Raw genomic sequence first — 19,894 nt, 5'->3', positions numbered from 1 at the left:
CTAGATGGAAGCATGAGGGGAGCTTCCAGGATGCTAGTAATGTTCTATTTCTCAACCAGGTGCTGATAATGAGGTGGGGTGTTTAGTTTGTGAAAAACTGTTGAACTGGTGTTTATGATCTGTGTACTTTCTCTATGGAAATTGTACATCAGTATAAATTTTGCAAAATAAAAAAATAATGGTGCTTGGAAATACACTTGGAATTGTCTTCCTTTAATTGAATAAAGGACCTTAAAAAGCCACTTTGGCTTCCTAGAATTTTTATTAATAATTCAAGTCTCCCAAGCAGTGTCGCAGACAGAGCAGCGTCTACTGATACATCTTATAATCCTTGTTGTGAAACTCACTTGCTGTTCTGATTGGCTGTTCTCTGGACCCAGAGCTATTTGCCTCTCCTGATGGACAGACACACAGGCATCCCTGCCTATCACTAATAATTAGTTGCCGTAATTTGATGTATACAGTATATACGGACATCAGCATGACATCTCACAATGGAGCACAGCTTGGCTTAAAGGGAAGGACAGTAAAGGTACAAATACGTCTTATTCACAGGAGAGAATGTTCCTGGAGGTCAGAGTCTCCACCTACTTCATTCTCCACCTTGAGAAAGTGACTAAACTTTTCTGGCCCTCGCTTTCCCACAAAGTAGTCAGGTGTATGCACATGACTCTGTGTGTGTGTGTGTGTGTGTGTGTGTGTGTGTGTGTGTGTGTGTATTGGCTTAAATTTTGAGCCAATATTAAAAACTTAGGGTATTTTACATTAAATGTGGATTTCTGGCTTCACCTGGAAGACTGGCTGGTTTTACATAACTGGGTCACATTCTCACAAGGAAACATCAGCTAGAGAGGAGGATTTTCTGTCTTTGGATGGGTATGTTCTCTCCAATTTTCCAGTCCCTTCCACATGTTATTATGTCTCCAACAATGAGGTCCATTTATCATTCCATGTGCCTAGTCATTTTTTTAGGGCATAGAAACATCTCTTTATAGCCATTTCTCCATCTAAAGTGGAAAAAATAAGACACACTAAGAGAGTTAAGTTTCAAGAACAACAAGAGACCATATTTCTTTGTAGGAGCTGAGAAATAATTATTTTGTACTTGGTTAGCTTTTCTCAGTGGTTCTAGCTCAGGGTCTCTCAGATGGTGGCTGGGACACCAGTCATGCGAAGGCTTGACTGGGTCTGGAGAATCTGCTTCCAAGGAGGCCCATTTCCAGGCTGGTAAGTTGGTCCTGGTTTTTTGTCAAGAGGTCACGGTGCCTTGATGTGTAAACTTCTCCATAGGGATGCTTGAATGTCCTCATGACATGGTGATTGGCTTCCTCCTGTGCAAGTGATTCAAGAGAAAGCAAAATGAAAGACACAATATATTTTATGACTTAGCCTCTGGAGTCAAACTGCTATTTTCACAATATCCTATTGGTTTCACAGGTTAACCCTACTTCATGTTGGAGTGGACTACACAAGGATGTGAATCTGGGAGACACAACTCATTGGGGTCTATCTTGGAAGCTGAGTACTGCTTAATTCTATGATGTTTACAAGAGACCTACCTGAAGTACAAGGACTTGAAAATGTTTGAAGTAAAGTTGGAATGGCTTTATTAATATCAGACAAAATAGACTTTTGAAAAAAGCATTATTATGGATATAAAATAATATTAAATAACTAGAGGCCAGTGCACGAAATTTGTGCATGGGTAGGGTCCCTAGGCCTGGCTGGTGATCAGGGTCGACTGGGGGCTTCCAGCTGCTGGCCTGGGCCTTCCTTCCAGCTGCCAGCCGGGGCCTTCCTTCCCCCAGCTGTCGACTGCCTGCCAGAGCCTTCCTTCGTTCCATGCCGCCCCCTGGTGGTCAGCACACATCATAGCGAGCGGTTGAACTTCTGGTCAGTGGAACTCCTGAGGGAACAATTTGCATATTAGCCTTTTATTATATAGAATGATTTTTATGTTTTTTTATTTTTTATTGATTAAGTTATTACATATGTGTCCTTATCCCCACATTACCCCCCACCCCCACCCCCACTCAAGTCCTCACCCCCCTGTTTTCTGTGTTCATTGATTAGGCTTATATGCTTGCATATAAATCCTTTGGTTGATCTCTCCCCCTTACCCTCACCCTCCCTTACCTTCCCTCTGAGGTTTGACAGTCTGATTGATGCTTCTCTGTCTCTGGATCTGTTTTTGTTCATCAGTTTATGTTGTTCATTATATTCCATAAATGAGTGAGATCATGTGATATTTATCTTTCTCTGACTGGCTTATTTCACTTAGCATAATGCTTTCCAGTTCCATCCATGCTGTTGCAAATGGTAAGAACTCTATAGGATTATTTTTAAATGTTTCATTTACTAAGAAGATATATTATAAAATTAATGAAATAGGTTCAAAATACTGTATATAAAACAAAAAATTAATAGAACTCAGAGAGAAACTGACAAATTCATCATTGTATCATTGTACAAATTCATCAGGAGATGTCAACACACTATTATTATTATATCAAGGAGACAAAAAAAGTAGAAAGGACAGAAATTTTGAACAATACAATTAATAAGTTTGATTTATTGGACATATATAGAATTCATATAGAGAATCCAAACATTAGGGATGATACATTTGGAACATTTATAAAAATTGACCAAATATTAAACCACAAAACAAGCCTCCACAAATTTCAAAGAATCAATATCCATTTCCTAGAATAATGCAATTAATTAGAAGATAATAACACAATATAATTATTTTGTAAATACATATGCTTGGAAAAATTTAAGCACACTACTAACTCATGGGTCAAAAAAGAAATCATCATGAAAAATGTAAAGTTCAGTCTATTATGTTACAAAGCATGTTAAATTTGGAATACCATTAGTTTAATATGAAAGTCATGTTGGTTCATATGTTTAAGAGCAAGCTTTCTTACAATTGAAGAAAACGTGTTTAAAGTTCTTTTTAAAAGCCTAAAATGTTTCATATTGACATCCTCTTATGTAAAAAGTGGCTGGTTTAGTGACTTCAAGAATGACATTTTTCCATTCTGCTAAGGTATCTAGAAAAGCTGCAAATGTGTATCAAGAAGCAATGAAGATATTTCTCTAATTCTGCCTCAATTTAATATATGTATATTAAGAAGTCTATATACTCAAGTTTATTTTTTAGTTTAATGAAACTAGTCACCCTTAGAAATAAATGCTTTCAAGGACCTATTTCTCAGAGCGGGAATCATAACTCTCAGGATTCAGAGCTATAAAGAACTGACACTGAAGGGATACTGGCCAAAACTTAATCACATGGGGGAGGGTAAGGTAGACTGGAAATATAATCTTTAGCTAAATGTCCAGCTAAAAATTACAGTTCTGTTGTTAAAGAAAGAAGCCCAAAATAACTATTAGAGAAGCATCAGCAGACTGTCACAAGAAAAACATCCCTCACTCAGATTACGAATCCAATATAATCTTGATGTCAAAACCAGACATGTACAATATAAGAAAAGAAAATCACTGGCCAGACTTGCTCATGAAGATAGAGTAAAAAGTAAAAAGTTCTAAACAAAGTATTAGCAACTGAATCCAAAAGTACATAAAAAGATAATACATTATGATCAAGTTTTGTTTATTCCAGAAATTTAGGAGGGTTTTACCCTAAGAAAATCTTTCATTATGATGTACTACACACTAACATTAAAGGATAAAAATAAAAGCATATGCATAGTGGCCGCAGCAACTTACATTCCCACCAACTGTGCACAAGGGCTCCCTTTTCTCCACATCTTCACCAAAATTTGTTATTTCTTGTCTTTTTTATGATAGCCATTCTAACAGGTGTGAGGTGATGTCTCTTCATGGTTTTCATTTGCATTTCCCTGATGATTAGTGATGTTGAGCATCTTTTCATGCACCTGTTGGTCATCTGTGTGTCTTCTTTAGAAAAATGTCTATTCAGACATCTTGTAATGTAAATTGGTGCAGTTACTATGGAACACAGTATGAATGTTTCTCAAAAAAATAAAAATACCGTGCGATCCAGCAATTTCACTTCTAGGTATTCATCTGAAAAAAAAAGAAAGAAACACTCACTCAAAAAGACATAGTATGTTCATTGCAGCATTATTTATAGGAGCAAAAATATGAAAACAACCTAAGTGTGTATCAATGGATGAATGAAGATACTGAGATATATATATATATATATATATAAAATATTCTGCGTATATGATAGAATATTACTCAGCCATGAAAAAGAATAAAATCCTGTCATTTGTGACAACATGGATGCACCCTGAAGGTATTATGCTAAGTGAAACAAGTCAAACAGAAAAAGACAAATACTGTATGATCTCACTTATATGTAGAATCAAAACAACAAATAGCCCTGGCTGCTGTTGCTCAGTAATCAGAATGTCAGCCTGTGCATCAAAGGGTCACAGGTTTGATTCCAGATCAAGGACACATACCTGGGTTGCAGGTTCAATCCTTGGCCCCAGTCGGGGGAGAGGGGTGTCACACACACCCATATTCCCTCCCTTCCTTCCACTCTCTCTAAAAATCAATGGAAAAAATATCCTCAAGTGCAGAGTAACCAAAAAAACACACACATAAACAAACAAAAACAAGCTCATAGATACAGAGAACAGATTGGTGGTTGCCAGAGGTGGGGAGTGGGGAAGGGGGGGATGTATGAAATGGGTGAAGGAGGTCAAAAGATAAAACTTCTAGTTATAAAATAAATATGTCATGAAAATGTAACATACAGCATGGCTACTATAGTTAATAACACTGTTTTGTATATTCAAAATTTTCTAAGACAGTAAATTTTAAAGTTCCCATCACAAGAAAAATATTTCTGTAACTACATATGGTGATGGATGTTAACTAGACTTATTGTGGTGACCATTTTACAAAATATGCAAATGTTGTATACATGAAACTAACATAATGTTGCATGTCAATTATGCCTCAATTTAATAATTAATTAGTTAATTAATTAAGAGCCTCTCAATAGATGCAGAAAAAGAATTTGACAAATTTATTCACTCATCATAAAGACTTTTAACAAACTGGGAATAGAAGAAAATTCTTTAGTCAGTCTAAGATTAACTGGTAAAAACCTATAAGATACATTATTCTAATGAGGAAATGTAAGATCATTTCCTTAAAATAAAAAATGAGCCATGGCCAATGTAGCTCAGTGGTAGAGTGTCGGTCTGCATACCAAAGGGTCTCCGGTTTAATTCCCAGTCAAGGGAAGATACCTGGGTTGCAGGTTCATTCCCCACCCCCAATCGAGGTACATGCAGGAGGCAACCAATTGATATGTGTCTCTCACATCGATGTTTCTCTCTCTCTCTCTCTCTCTCTCTCTCTCTCTCTCTCTCCCTCCCTCTCATCCACTCTCTCTAAAAAAAAAAATTAAAATTAAAAAAAATCAATGGAAAAAACATCCTCAGGTAAAGATTAATAAAAAAAGAAAGGAAGAAAAATAAAAATGATAGGATGCCTCCTCTTACCACTTCTGCTTAAACTACATTGGAAATCCTGGCCAATGCAAAAAGATAAGAAAAATATTAAAGTCATAAAAATAAAAAATAAAGAAACAAAACTATAATTTATAACATATAATTGTCCCAAAAGTATCTGCAGAATGCAACAGAAATTTCAGCAAGGTAACCAAATATCAGGTCAATATTTAATAATCAGCTGCATTTACATATACCAGCAACAGAAAATATAATTGTAAAAAAAGAAACTCATTTAATATAACTCAGAACTATAAGTACATAACAGCAGAGGAACAAAAAATGCTCAATACCTGTAAGGGAAAATAATGAAATATTATTAGAAGACATTAATTAAGACCTAAATAATTTGAGAGTTATAGCATGGATATTTACATTCAATATCATAACCATGTAAATTAACACAATCACTTTGTGCTAATAACTTTGTGCTAATTATCTACTGAACTTAAACATTCACATGCCTTATAATCCATGGGCACCAAGAAATGTGTGTAAGAATAATCATAGCATATTGTTTGTAGTAGAAAAAATCTACATAACAATATGACACCATTGTCATAAGGCTCAAAATCAAGCAACAGTAAATAATAAGTAAAGTTTGTGGACATATACATGTATACACACAAGAGTAATAAAGCTACTCTTTTAAAAACAAAAAGGAAATAATAAATACAAAATTCAGGATAGTTGCTCCCTCTTGGGGGGAGGCAGGCATATGGACCAGGGGAGGGGCACACAGGCAGATGCAGTCATATCAATAATGTTCTAATTCTTTTTGAGGTAATGTGTTCACAGATGTTTATTTTGTTAGTATGTTTCATAACATTTATTTTGCATTTATTATTTTATACAGAAATTTTTAAAGAAAATAAATTTTCCTCCAAGGGAACAGCCACCCCTTTCCTAAGGAACAGATAAGGCCTTTGTTACAGAAGGTGAAAGACAAGTCTGTGAAGTAAAAAGTTCCAGCCAATTTTGACATGGGCTACTAGATTGGGCTGGAAGCCTGGGTTGGCAAGATGTGAAGGTGAATCAAGCCAGAGAGTGGAGAGACACTCTGTACCCTAGAAAGTAGAGTAGGCAGTAGCCTGCTGAGCGCCACATAGCTCACCGATGGAGATCCAGGGGTCAGGGACCAACTGGCAATGTACAAGGAGCCAAGAGGGCAGCCATGAGGGGTGGTGTGTAGCACCAAGGCCAGCCAGGCAGGCACCAATGACCAGCTGGGGCTGCAGCCAGCTCTGGAATGCATCCCAAGAATAATCAAAATCAAATTCTTGCAGAGGGACAGGAACAAGCAAAAGCCTTTCATGTCCAGCTGAGCCTTGTGCAGGAGCCAACTAGAATGTCTAGAATGTTTATCATCTTTGCCGATCAGAGTTCCTGGAAATAAAGAACTCAGAGACTAGACCTGGGGGCAAAAGGGAATCTCACTTTAGGATAGTTGTGAAGAAAGGGGTACGCACTACACATAGTAAAATACCCCCTGGCCTCTGGGGCTCTCATCTCATCCCACCTTCACCAACCACGAGCCCAAGGCAGACAGTATCATCTCATTTGTGTAGTGGTGCAGTTTATGGGCCCTGGACAAGTGAACATCTCCCCACTTCTGGTTAATTCCTCGAATGTTACCAGTTTCTCAGTTAATGTTGTTCTTCCTACCTTCTATGTTCTTATAGCATCAAAGCTGCTTGTAACTGTTCTGTCTCTAGAGTGATTAGAAAGATAGATAGATGATAGATAGATAGATAGATAGATAGATAAATAGATAGATGATAGATAGATAGATAGATAGATAGATAGATAGATAGACCTTGTCCCCAATTCCTGACAGGAAGTTCCTAAAACTATTGTAATTTCCTGAGTGATGGGGTGATCGGAACATCTTTTGTTACAATATTTGGTCTCAGTCCTTGGTTCCTGACACAAGAACTTCTAAGACCCTTGGAATTTCCAGAGTGGTGGGAGTATCTTTCTGCACGCTAATGAGATGGCTGGTGTTTGGGGATCCCTACATAGCTGAAGGGTTCTCGAAAGACCAAGGCATGATTAGAGGTTGCAATTTTCAGCCTCATCCCTACCCCAGCCTCCAGGAAGGAGAGAGGGGCGGGAGATTGAGTTGATCACCAATGACCAATGATTTCATCAACCATGCCTATGTAATAGAACCTCCATAAAAACTCTAAACAATGGAGCTCAAAGAATGTGCAGTTTGGTGAACACATCAAGTCGTAGGAGGGTGGTGTGGCCAGAGAGGGCATGGAAGCTCCGCCATACCTTTCCCTGTGTACTTCTTCCATTGGCCATTTCTGAATTGTATCTTTTATAATAAACTGGTAAAAGTAAAGTCTTCTCCTGAGTTCTGTGAGCCATTCTAGCAAGTTATCAAACCAGAGAAGGGAGATTGTGGGAATCTCCAATTTATAGCCCCTCGGTCAGAAGTACAGGAGGCCTAGGGCTTGTAGTTGGCATCTGAATTAGGGGCAATCTTGTGAGGCTGAACCCTTTAACCTGTAGGATCTGATGCTAACAGAATTTAATTAAATTGTAGGACACTCAGTTGGTGACAGAGAATTGGTTGTGGGGGCCGAGGGGACGGGGGGGAGGGGGACCCACATTTTTGATGACCAAAGTGTTCTGTGGATAGAAACATAGAAACAGATCACAGTGTATGTTCTCCCTCATTTTATGATTCCTGTGTTTGTCCACAGATCCATTACCTTTACCAGGCTGTCAGTATGTTAAGGTCAGTATTTCCTATGTTAAACCAAAAGTCTTTCACTTTCATGACTAAAGTCTTTTTTAAGTAAGATTTTATTGAGCCAAAAATGTTAGGCAAAAGACCAGTCTTGGGCATGGAGCCTAACCACCAGCAGCATGAGTAGGTAGAAAAGACAGCATGTCCATCATCCCAGAATTTTGTAAGTGGAGGGAAGGAGGAGAAAGAGGTAGTCTGAAAGAATTTACATGAGCTTTAGGCAAAGGGGTGGGAGAAGATGAAGTGCAGTAGCTCTGAGATAGCAACATCCATATAAAGAAACATCCGCTCCTGTGGAGTGACTGGGCATTGGTCCAGAAAGACCATAGTCCGGAGGCTCCTGAAGTTAGATGGTGCCTGGCTAAAATAATCTGTGGAAACAGCCACCTGGAAATTAATCCGAAACTCCAACAGGTACAACAGAAATGTGAGAAGTTTTTTGTTAGCTAGCCCACAGCCTATAACAGACTAACAATTCTGTCTCCTTCTCTCTCTCTCCAGTAGCTGTAATTTAATTTGGAACACTTATAATTCTTTTTGATCACCTATCAGCTTCCTTAGAAACTTAAGCATAAATATCTTAGCAAACACGGATAAAATTTAAACTTTTAAATCGGGGGAAGAAGGAAGACACTTCGAACTACTATTGTAGGCCTCTAACCCCTTAGTATAATTTAATTTTCAGGATTTTTTTAAAAGATAGATTTTGATAAAGGAATTAAAATTTAAGAGGAAATTTTTATAATTATGAGATGTCTTAAAACAAAATAGGGCAATAATATGTGTCCGAAAAAAATAAATAAAATAAAATAAAAAAATATGTGTCCGTTCAGAGAGATGATTTTTTTTAATCATGATTTATCCATGCCCTAAAATACTGTGGAGACATTAAAAATAACAGATCTCTATAGATGACATAAAAAGTTCTCAGACATATTATTAAGTGGAAAAATAAACATGTAAAACAGTTACAGTGTGGTTCTATTTTTTATTTTTTAAAAAAGCAAAACAAAAAATTATGTGCATCTATTTAGAGCAGTGAAATTATTCTGTATGATACTATTATGGTAGATGCATGTCATTATAAGTTTGTCCAAACCCATAGAATACACACTACCAAGAATGAGTCCTGCCGAAACCGGTTTGGCTCAGTGGATAGAGCGTCGGCCTGCGGACTGAAAGGTCCCAGGTTCGATTCCGGTCAAGGGCATGTACCTGGGTTGCGGGCACATCCCCAGTAGGAGATATGCAGGAGGCAGCTGATCGATGTTTCTCTCTCATCGATGTTTCTAACTCTCTATCTCTCTCCCTTCCTCTCTGTAAAAAATCAATAAAATATATTAAAAAAAAAAAAAAAAAGAATGAGTCCTAATGTAAATTAAGGGCTCTGGGTGATTATGATGTGTCAGTGCAAGTCCATCAATTGTAACAAATGTACCATTCTGCTGGGGATATTAATATTGGGGAGGCTGTGCATGTGTGAGGACAGAGGTATATGGGAAACTTCTGTACCTTCTGTTCAAATTTGCTGTGAACCTAAAACTTCTTTTAAAAATAACACCTTTTTTTAACTATTTAAAGAAAAAGCCAGAAAAACACCATAAAATTTATATGCATCTGTGTTATGAAAAGGTTTAAAAATCTAAACAAAATCATAAGTACTGTCGAAACCGGTTTGGCTCAGTGGATAGAGCGTCGGCTTGCAGACTGAAAGGTCCCAGGTTCGATTCCGGTCAAGGGCATGTACCTGGGTTGCAGGCACATCTCCAGTAGGAGATGTGCAGGAGGCAGCTGATCGATGTTTCTCTCTCATCGATGTTTCTAACTCTCTATCTCTCTCCCTTCCTCTCTGTAAAAAATCAATAAAATATATTTTTTAAAAAATCATAAGTACTAGTTACCTCGAGGGCCATATTTCTCTAACTCTAATGTGTATACAAAGTATTCTGTGGATAGAAACAGATCACAGTGTATGTTCTCCCTCATTTTATGATTCTTGTGTATGTCCACAGATCCATTACCTTTACCAGGCTGTCAGTATGTTAAGGTCAGTATTTCCTATGTTAAACCAAAAGTCTTTCACTTCCACGACTAAAGTCTTTTTTAAGTAAGATTTTATTGAGCCAAAAATGTTGGGCAAAAGACCGGTCTTAACCCCGGTCAGGTTGAAACGGCCCCGGTGTGGTAGGGACGACCCCGGTGAGGTTGAAATGGCCCCCGTGAGGTAGGGACGGCCCCGGTCAGGTCGAAACGGCCCCGGTGTGGTAGGGACAACCCCGGTGAGGTTGAAACGGCCCTGGTGAAGTCGGGACGGCCCCGGTGAGGTTGAAACGGCCCCCGTGAGGTAGGAACGACCCCGGTGAGGTTGAATCGGCCCCCGTGAGGTAGGGACGACCCCGGCGAGGTTGAAACGGCCCCCGTGAGGTAGGGACGGCCCCGGTGAGGTTGAAACGGCCCTGGTGAGGCTCTGACGGCCCTGGTGAGGTTGAGACTACTCCAGTGAGGTTGGGACAAATAAAGGGGACCAGTATGGACTGATGAACAGGGGTAGATACAGAAGCAGAGCAACATTGAACAGAATGTTAAACTACAGTGGGAAGCCTGGGGAGGGTTGGGGGGGGGATTAAGAGACCAACTGAAGGACTTATATGCATGCATATAAGATTAACCAATGGACACAAGACACGGGGCGGGGGGGGGGGGGGGGTAGGGTCCGGGGGAATGTCAAGGGGGGGAAAAAGGAGACATATGTAATACTCTTTGTAATACTTTAAGAAATAAAAATTATTAAAATATTAAAAAAAAAAAAAAAAAAAAAAGACCGGTCTTGGGCATGGAGCCTAACCACCAGCAGCATGACTAGGTAGAAAAGACAGCATGTCCACTTACCTGAGTATAGTTTTAAAAGTATCATGGTGTAGTAGCTCTGGAGTGGGGTTTTTGCATCTCTGGCAAGCTCCTGGCCATGATAAGCTGGAATCAGCTGGCACTGGCTTGCAAGAGCTGATTGTTACATTTTCAGGAATTTTGTGAATCAGTTATACAATAGTCATTATTTAAAATTAAGTTATATCTGCTTGTAATTAAATCAATTATATTTAAAACAGATAATAAATACTCAACACTCATCATTTCCTAATTGTTTTTGCATTTTACTATTATCTATACTCTTGAGGCTCTGCATACAGACTGCTGTGTTTGTGTGGTGGAAATACAATATAATGGTGTGTGACTGTCTAACTCTTCCTAATTTTGCATTCAGGAACATCACATTGGTAGCATGAAAATGTTGCCATGTGTAGACATGGTGGGAGTATTTACACCATGGACATCAGCTACAGGCCGGAGATTTCTTCCCAGCGAGCTAGTTGTTACACATTACCAGCACACCCCTGCTCCCAAGCACATAGCACCAGTCTAGGGCATGGGGTTGATATGGGGAAAATTTTAAGAGCAAAAGGAGGAAAGAGTGCAGAACAGGGAGGCTATGAAAAATGAATGCAAAATTTTGCCACACTGAGTTTTTCTGTATCCCTAGCTTGTTAGTGGCATGCAGCCCTTAATAAATGTTTGCCAGCTATGTGAACAAATGAATGCTTTGAAGAAGAACCAAGAGCCCTAGCCAGTTTGGCTCAGTGGATAGAGCATCAGCCCGTGGACTGAAGGGTCCCGGGTTCTATTCCAGTCAAGAGCATGTAACCTAGTTGCAGGTTCCCCAGTCCTGGTCGGGTGCATGCAGGAGGCAACCAATCAATGTGTCTCTCTCACATTGATGTTCCTGTCTCTCCCTCTCCCTACCACTCTCTTTAAAAAAAATTCAATGAAAAGATATCCTCAGGTAAGGATTAGCAAAACAACAACAAAAAGAAGAGTTTCCACTGGAAAACACAGGATGACTCACTTCACTTCCCACAGGGACTGGGAATGAATGAGTTGGGTGTGCACTCCCGGGGGTCTCTGGCAGGGGAAGCTCCGGACTGGTCCTCTGGCTCCTTTCCTCCTTTCCTGTATGATTCTGGTTCCCGTATCTGGGAGTCAGTATTTACTTAACTCCTCCTCTGAAGTTCAGCAAGAACTATTCCGCAAGAAAAACCCAAGGCTGCCAAACTACTGGCCAAGTAAACAAACATCCCGGCCTGAAAGTGGACAGCGAGCACCCCAGCAGCCTCCAGCAGCAAGGTTTAGGCAAGAGATGGTTGTGGTAGACCGGGATAGGAGTAGAAGGGGGATTCTGGTTATAGTTTGAAAGTAGATCTGACAAGACATGCTGATGGAGTCCTCATTAGGTGTGAGAGGTAGAAAAGGGTCACGGATGACCTGATGTTGTGACTTATGTCTGTATTACATCTTGCCGTGAAGGCAGGGCCTGTGTCTTCTTCCTCACTGTTCTCCCAGGGATAAAGAGTGCCTAGCCGACAATATGGGAGAGAGGAAGTCAGGGGATGGATAAGTGGAGGAGAGAGTACTCAAGCCACTGATATCCCCAAACTCCTGCTTCCCCCATCAAGTCTTCTCAGACTGACCCAGAGATAACTAGTGGTTCATTGGGCCATTCTCAAGAAAATTCCCATAGTTGCCTGCCTTCCTGTCTTATCAGCCCCAACTCTCATTCTTAAACAAAAACAATGCATTAGCAACTAGCCCAGCCGTGGGCAAACTACGGCCTGCAGGCCAGATCCGGCCAGTTTGAAATGAATAAAACTAAAAAAAAAAAAAAAGACGTACCCTTTTATGTAATGATGTTTATTTTGAATTTATATTAGTTCACACAAACACTCCATCCATGCTTTTGTTCCGGCCCTCCGGTCCAGTTTAAGAACCCATTGTGGCCCACAAGTCAAAAAGTTTGCCCACCCCTGAACTAGCCTGTTGAGAACTGGTTTACCACTTTTCCTTCACGGTCACATGGTTAGGCTATAGATTTGACTGCAATAACAGGTAACTCAAATAACCATGATTTAAATGAGAAAGAGAGCATTTCTCCCTAAGTACTACCCTATACATAAGTAGTTCAGGCTGCTACAGCAGCTCCACATGGTAGAGATCAGACACCATTTATTTTAGCTCTGACATCCCTGGGGGTTGGCTGTATCACAAGGTCTTAGACAGCTTATCACCACATTCGTGCTCTGGACAGCCAGGAGGAGGAAGGAAGGGGGAGGTGGTGGTTAAGGGAAGAGCCCTGCCCTTTAAGCACATGCCCAGAAGTTGCGCCCACCCTTCCATTGCCCAGAACATGGCCCTATGGCCACCTTGGCTGTAAAGGAGCCAGGGAAATAGAGACTTTGTTCTGGGAGGTCATGTCCCCAGCTGCTGCCCAATGACTGTGGAAGAGGGAAGGAGAATGCAGGTGACAAGTAACAGTTCTGCCACGTGAGTATCCAAAGCAGTGTGGTCTGACCCAACTGTCAAGTTCCTGCTCCCTGGGTGAGCCTCTCAGGATAGGGCCCAGCCCAATCCCTTTCATTTCATACACAGGTTTTTTCAACATAGGAAGCATGTTCACCTTCATCTTCACAGTACTCCATGAGGTGTAGTAGTTTTATCAGAGTTTACCCATGAGAGAACAAAGGCTTAAAAGGTGGGAGGATTTGCACAGGTCGATGAACATCTGGGATTTGAACTCAGACCTTCTCACCAGTTTCCTTGCCCTGGTTCCTCACTATCAGGGCACTTAATGGATAATTATTGTGATGCGAGGGAGTGGTGACCCCTGCCACTAATACCACCACGATGAGAATTTTCCAGGAAAGACAGTAGCTACAGATAGGTGCGACTTGGTAGAACACAGACAAATCCTATCCCTTCTTGTGTATGTGACACAGAGGTAGAGGTGGAATCAAGGAGCCAGGACAGATCCTGGGACCAGATGGATTCAGCCAATATCCCCGGTGCAACCAGCCTCCTTGTCCACAGCAGAATCTGGGATTGGAGTCTGTGCCACAAGGTTCTTAAATATTTTTCATATCACCCCTCATGAGTTCTGTCCTTAATCAGTCCCAAGGTGTCCTGTCATCTTAGAGAAGCTCTCAGAGTTTCAAGTTCTACTTCTACAAAAGAAATGAGCCACTCATGCTCCTCCAACCCACCTTCAGCTGGTGAGGAGACATCTCTAAAGATGGTGGTACAACCAAGAGAGCTGACAGCCAAACTTCTCCCCAGGCCCCTCCAGCATCTTTCACGCAAGCATGCTCCCTGTCATACAGTCTGTCCATGCCAAATCCACACCTGGAGCTACAGCTCCCCACCCTCCCAGCCTGCAGACCCAGCCACTGCAGGTGGCAGGCTTGGAGGAACTGGCAAAAATCACAGACACTTAGAATATCCAAGCAGAAGGGACTTTGGAGACCATTCAATCCTGAGGTCACAGTGGCCCTGCCCTGCCTAAGGCTTTCTGCATGTTGCTCTACCTAATTCAGAAGCAACCACCTGGCTTTGATCCCAGCTTGGCCTCGAACAAATTAGACAACCTCTCTATGTCTATGAGTCCTCATGAGTAAAATATAGATGATAATGAGAGCTCTACCTTGTAGGGTCATTGTGATGATGAAATGAACTAATACAGTTATTCATGGTAGTTACTCTCTACAAAGTCTCTGTGAACACTGACTTAGCGAACGCTGAACCATTGCTCCTAGGGGAATATAAGAGGATGAGTTCTTGCAAACGATCACATTTTCATCAACCAATCAATACATAACCTTGTTTTATGTGAGTTTCTGTTTAAAGACATTTTATTTAATATATATTCTTGATTCATTAATGTTCAACTCATAGCCAATAGCACTATAATTCACGCCTGAATGAAACTTATCTAACACTTGTGTTTTCTCCCTAAGGCACAGCACAACTTTCTTGCACTTAGGAACACTAGACAGCACATCAGCACTACACTTAAGGGCCATTTTGAACACTGAAATCACCAACAAAAAGCCCAAACATGAGAAAAATATGGCACCAAATAAACCATAAGAAGAATAGTCTGAGCGCTGAATCAAGAAGGCAGCGATCGCCTCTGACCTCAGCTGGGGTCGTGCACGTCAGGCAGCTATATTGTTCTGCCCTCTGCACATGCTCACCAAGGACCACAAGTATTGATGTTGGGGTTACAAATAAATTTTAGCAAGTAAGCAAATTCTCAAATACAAATCTACAAGTAATAAGGATCAACTGTATGCAGAAAAGCCTTAGAACGGTGCCTGGTATGTAGTAAAGCATTCAATCGACAGTGTTACTTTATTAGCTTTACAACATCTACTGAGACAGGCCTTGCTGTTCCCATCTTCTAGATGAGGAAGGTGGGTGTCTGAGAGGTTGAAGAAATGGACCCAGGTCACAGAGCTGGTCAGTGGTGGTGTCAGGACTTGAACCCAGGTGCAGCCTGGCTTAACTGTTTTCTCTGCTGTCTAGAACCCAGGACCGCTGCTCTCCCCATGGGGCCTCTGCGCAGGTGCACAGGCGCACAGGCACTGTCGGATATACACACGAGGCAAGCCCCGTGCACACAAACAGCATTCCCTGTGTTTACACAAGAGCTTCCTTTCCCAAACCTCCTCAATCTGAGACGCCTTAGCAACAAAAGATTTCCCAGCTTCCTGCCGAGCTCAGGCCTCCCTCCCTTCTGCAGGCAGCCTTCCCATCCTTTTGTGCCCCTTCTGCTTCAGCACCTCCTTCCGCACACCAGCCACCAAGGGGTCTGACAAAAAGGAGTGGAGACAAGTAGCTGATTGTGGATCCTCTCTACTGGCCTTCCCCACCTGAGGACAGAAGTCCCAGGAGAAAGGATGGGAGGAGGTAGAGATGCCCAGCCCAGTGAGGAGACAGAGAGGCCCATCCCAGTGAGCACCCACAGGGCTCCTCACAGAGTGGGCTGAACAAACAGAGGGGCAGGGGTGAGGGCATGACTGAGGGCCCATCAGAACAGATGCTGAGAGAGGCCCTGGTGCCCACATTCTACTAGGTCTTCCGTAGAGCCAGCATCTGCCTGGACCAGACCGATAAGTCTGTCACCCCACTCCACCTCCAGTCCCAGGATTCTGAGGGGTTTTTATGTCCCCTCTGAAATCTAGGAAGATGTGCCATTGTAAAGCAGTGGGCATTTCTGTTTACAAGTTACAAGGGTCAGTAAACCATGGCCTGCAGGCCAAATCAAGCCTGTTTGCATATAGCTCACAAATTAAGAATGGTTTTCACATTTTTATTTTTTTTTAATATATGTTTATTGATTTCAGAGAAGAAGGGAGAGGGAGAGATAGAAACATCAATGACAAGAGAGAATCATTGATTGGCTGCCTCCTGCACACCACACACTGGGGATCGAGCCCACAACCTGGGCATGTGCCCTGATGGGGAATCAAACCATGACTTCCTGGTTCATAGACTGACGCTCAACCACTGAGCCACGCCGGCCAGGCAGATTTTACATTTTTAAAGGGTTGAAGAAAGAGAGGGAGAGGAAGAGGGCAGGAGCCCACGTGTCACCCACAAAGCCTAAAATATTTACCTTTGGTAGAAAAAGTCTGCCAGCCCCTGACCCAGGCTGACCTAGATATGGAGGCCCTGTATCCGCCCATCCCTGGCCTGTGACATTCATGTGCTATTTAACCTCTATTAGGTTCAATTTCCCATCTGTAAAGTGGAGGCACTAACAGTACCTGTGTCCCAGGGCCATGAGAATTAAATCAGGTATAATCCATGCCAAGCCCTCAACATAGAGCCCCGGGGTTTCTGCATGTGACAGTGTGATCACTGATGGTAGTTGTGGTGGTGACAGCAGAAGCACAAAATGTGTGGTGGGAGGACATGGAAAAGGTCCCATCCTGACTGGCTGACAGTCCCCATGTTACAGAGAAGTAAGGAAACTGAATCAAGGGGTGACTCATCTGAGGTCACCCAGCTATAAATAGGATGTCACCAGGACAGCTTCCCACAGACTCATGAAGGTCCTTGGTGCCTCCTTTCCATGGCCCCTGTCCGTGTCTCCCCTCCCTGCTTTCCAGTCCTGCCCTCCACCTTCTGCACACTTCTGTCTCGGGTCCCTCTTTCACAGGACTTCACTCTTTTCAAAAAGCTGATTGACCCCCACCCCCTCTGTTGTATCAGTTATTTCATATCCTAGGGATATTTTCATTTAACAAGTAACTCCTAGACCTCTTGGTGCCCAAAGGTATTTCTCTCTAATTGTTTCATGTCAGCCACAGTGACAGGCACAAGGAGCTGCTGAAAATCGCAGATGCCACTTCAAACCAAAGCATTCCTTCATTTTCCCAGGTTACTCCCAACACTGGGACCAAAGCCTCTCAGATCAACTATCCAAACTCAGTCCCCCCTGTTTTGCTCACACGCTGGAACAGACAGGCAAATCTAAGCACATGACTTGGCCAGCTCAGCTCTCAGCCAGCTGGCCTTCCAAGTCCTCTCAGGCCCCCAGTTCACCCCTCACCAGCCTCCTGGCACTTGAAGGAGGCAGGATCTCTCAGGGTGGCATGAAAGGGTCCCCTCCATCTTTTGAAAACACCAGTACATAAGTTATAAAATGAAGAAGTGCCCCAACATGGTTACAAAATTTGTGATCTATGTTAAATATTTACATTGCAAAATCAATACTTTCAACTCCAAAGTATAATACAATCTAATGATGCTAATCTACAAAATAATTTCAGGATTTATAACAAACTAGAAGCCCAGTACATGAAATTTGTGCATTGGTGGGGGGGTCCCCTCAGCCCAGCCTGCACCCTCTCCAATCCAGGACCCCTCAGGGGATGTCCGACTGCCGGTTTAGGCCTGATCCCTGGGATCGGGCCTAAACCGGCAGTGGGACATCCCTCTCACGATCCTGGACCGCTGGCTCCTAATCACTCACCTGCCTGCCTGCCTGGTTGCCCCTAACTGCCCACCCGCTGCTGGCCTGGTCATCCTTAACTGCCCACCCCACTGCTGGCCTGGTCGCTCCTCATGGCCGCCCCGCCAGCCTGGTTGCCCCACACAGCCTGCTGTTCAGTCATTTGGTCATCCCTCACTAACCCCCCCGCTGGCCTGGTCGTAGGCAGCCATCTTGTGAGGCTTTGAGGGTTAATTTGTATATTATCTCTTTATTATATAGTATATTCATTTCTCCTGAACTTTTAATCAAAGAGGCCCAACAGTGAGCTAGATGGGAGTTTAAAGGTGAACAGCATGTGCCTTCTTTCAGTTCGGTTGGTGTGTCTCTGTGTCTGATTACAGCATTAGTCTATTGGGAAATTAAATCCATGAAAACAAGACCCAAGCTGAGTGGCAAAGCTTCCTTTGCCTGGTTCTCCAGGGAATGTCTAGATCAAGCATGTCAAACTCAAAGGCTAACACAGGCCAATTAAACAAAGTATGCGGCCCACGGGCTATGAGTTTGACATGCTTGGCCTAGATGGTTTTCCTACTGCTGGGCCATGCTGAGCACTGCTCTTACCCAAATCCAGGACCTGGATTCTCTTCTGCTCCATCAAGCTTGCCTCAAAAGCCACCAGCTTCTCCTCCTAACCACGTGTAAAGTTCTCTTTTGTTCCAGGAGACCTGCCATCACCCTGCTCTGCCCTCTCTCCTCTCTCTCTGTTTCCAGGAGTCACCAGTTTCTTCTCCTCCTGGTGCTCAAAAATTAACTTTTAAGCACAGTATTAGAAAAGCAGAGTAACTTGACAAACTTACTACCTCAACCAGGTGATCAAGGTCAACTGCAACAGTCATAGGTCATGCTGATACTATGGACCCTTGATATGTAATGATAATGGCACTTTACCTCTGTGATTTTCCTCCCCAAAACCCATAACCACAGCCTGATCATGAGAAAAACATCCCCAGAAAAATCCCAATTAAGGAACATTTTACAAAATTACTGACCAGTGCTCCTCAATATTGTCAAGGCCATCAAACACAAGGAAAATCAGAGAAACTGTTACAGCCAAGAGGAGCCTAAAGGAGAAATGATAATTAAATGTAATCTGGCATCCAGGATGGGATTCTGGAACAGAAAGGGACATTCAGTTTTTAAAAAGAAGAAGAAGAAAAAGAAATAAATCTGAATAAACTATGGGTTTTGCTTAATAATGTTATATTGATATTGGTTCATTAATACTGTCATATGTACCATACTAATGTAAGATGTCAATAATAGAGGAAACGTAGCAGAGTGTATTTGAAGATTCTCGGTACTATATCTACAAAACAATCCTGCCAATCTAAAATTGTTCTAAAATAAAAGACTTATTTAAAAACCAACTCATAAATGAATGGCTTACCCACCTCCAAAGCACACAGTATCAGGAATACATAGAGGGAAGTGTGGTAGAGTGGTTAAGACCGTAAGCTTCTGGCCCAGCCGGGTGCGGCTTGGTGTTTGAGCTTCAACCTATGAATCAAGAGGTCACAGTTCAAATTCAGGTCAGGGCACATGCTCAGATTACTCGGACTCAACCTCCAGTGGGGGGAAGGGGGTCATGCAAGAGGTAGCCAGTCAATGACTCTCATTATTGATGTTTCTATCTCTCTCCCCCTCTCTCTGAAATCTATAAAAATATAATTTTTTTAAAAAAAGAAAGAACATAAGCTTCTGCTTCAGATACATGAGGTCTGA

The 19,894-nt window shown here is 42.0% G+C and overlaps 1 long non-coding RNA gene across 1 annotated transcript; it reads right to left on the bottom strand.

Moving 5' to 3' along the window:
- Positions 1 to 1,041: 1,041 nt before the first annotated feature.
- Positions 1,042 to 19,651, bottom strand: LOC139005711 (uncharacterized). The gene is made up of 3 exons (XR_011470691.1): positions 19,564 to 19,651; positions 3,739 to 4,059; positions 1,042 to 1,331 (listed from the first exon to the last, which is right to left on the bottom strand). It is a non-coding gene; the product is annotated as an uncharacterized lncRNA (long non-coding RNA).
- Positions 19,652 to 19,894: the final 243 nt, after the last annotated feature.

This window comes from Myotis yumanensis, unplaced genomic scaffold (assembly GCF_028538775.1).
Source record: "Myotis yumanensis isolate MYYU_CA2020_CCGP unplaced genomic scaffold, mMyoYum1.0.hap1 SCAF_3, whole genome shotgun sequence".
Taxonomy (NCBI): Eukaryota; Metazoa; Chordata; class Mammalia; order Chiroptera; family Vespertilionidae; genus Myotis; species Myotis yumanensis.
This window is presented reverse-complemented; position numbering and strand designations above follow the sequence as displayed.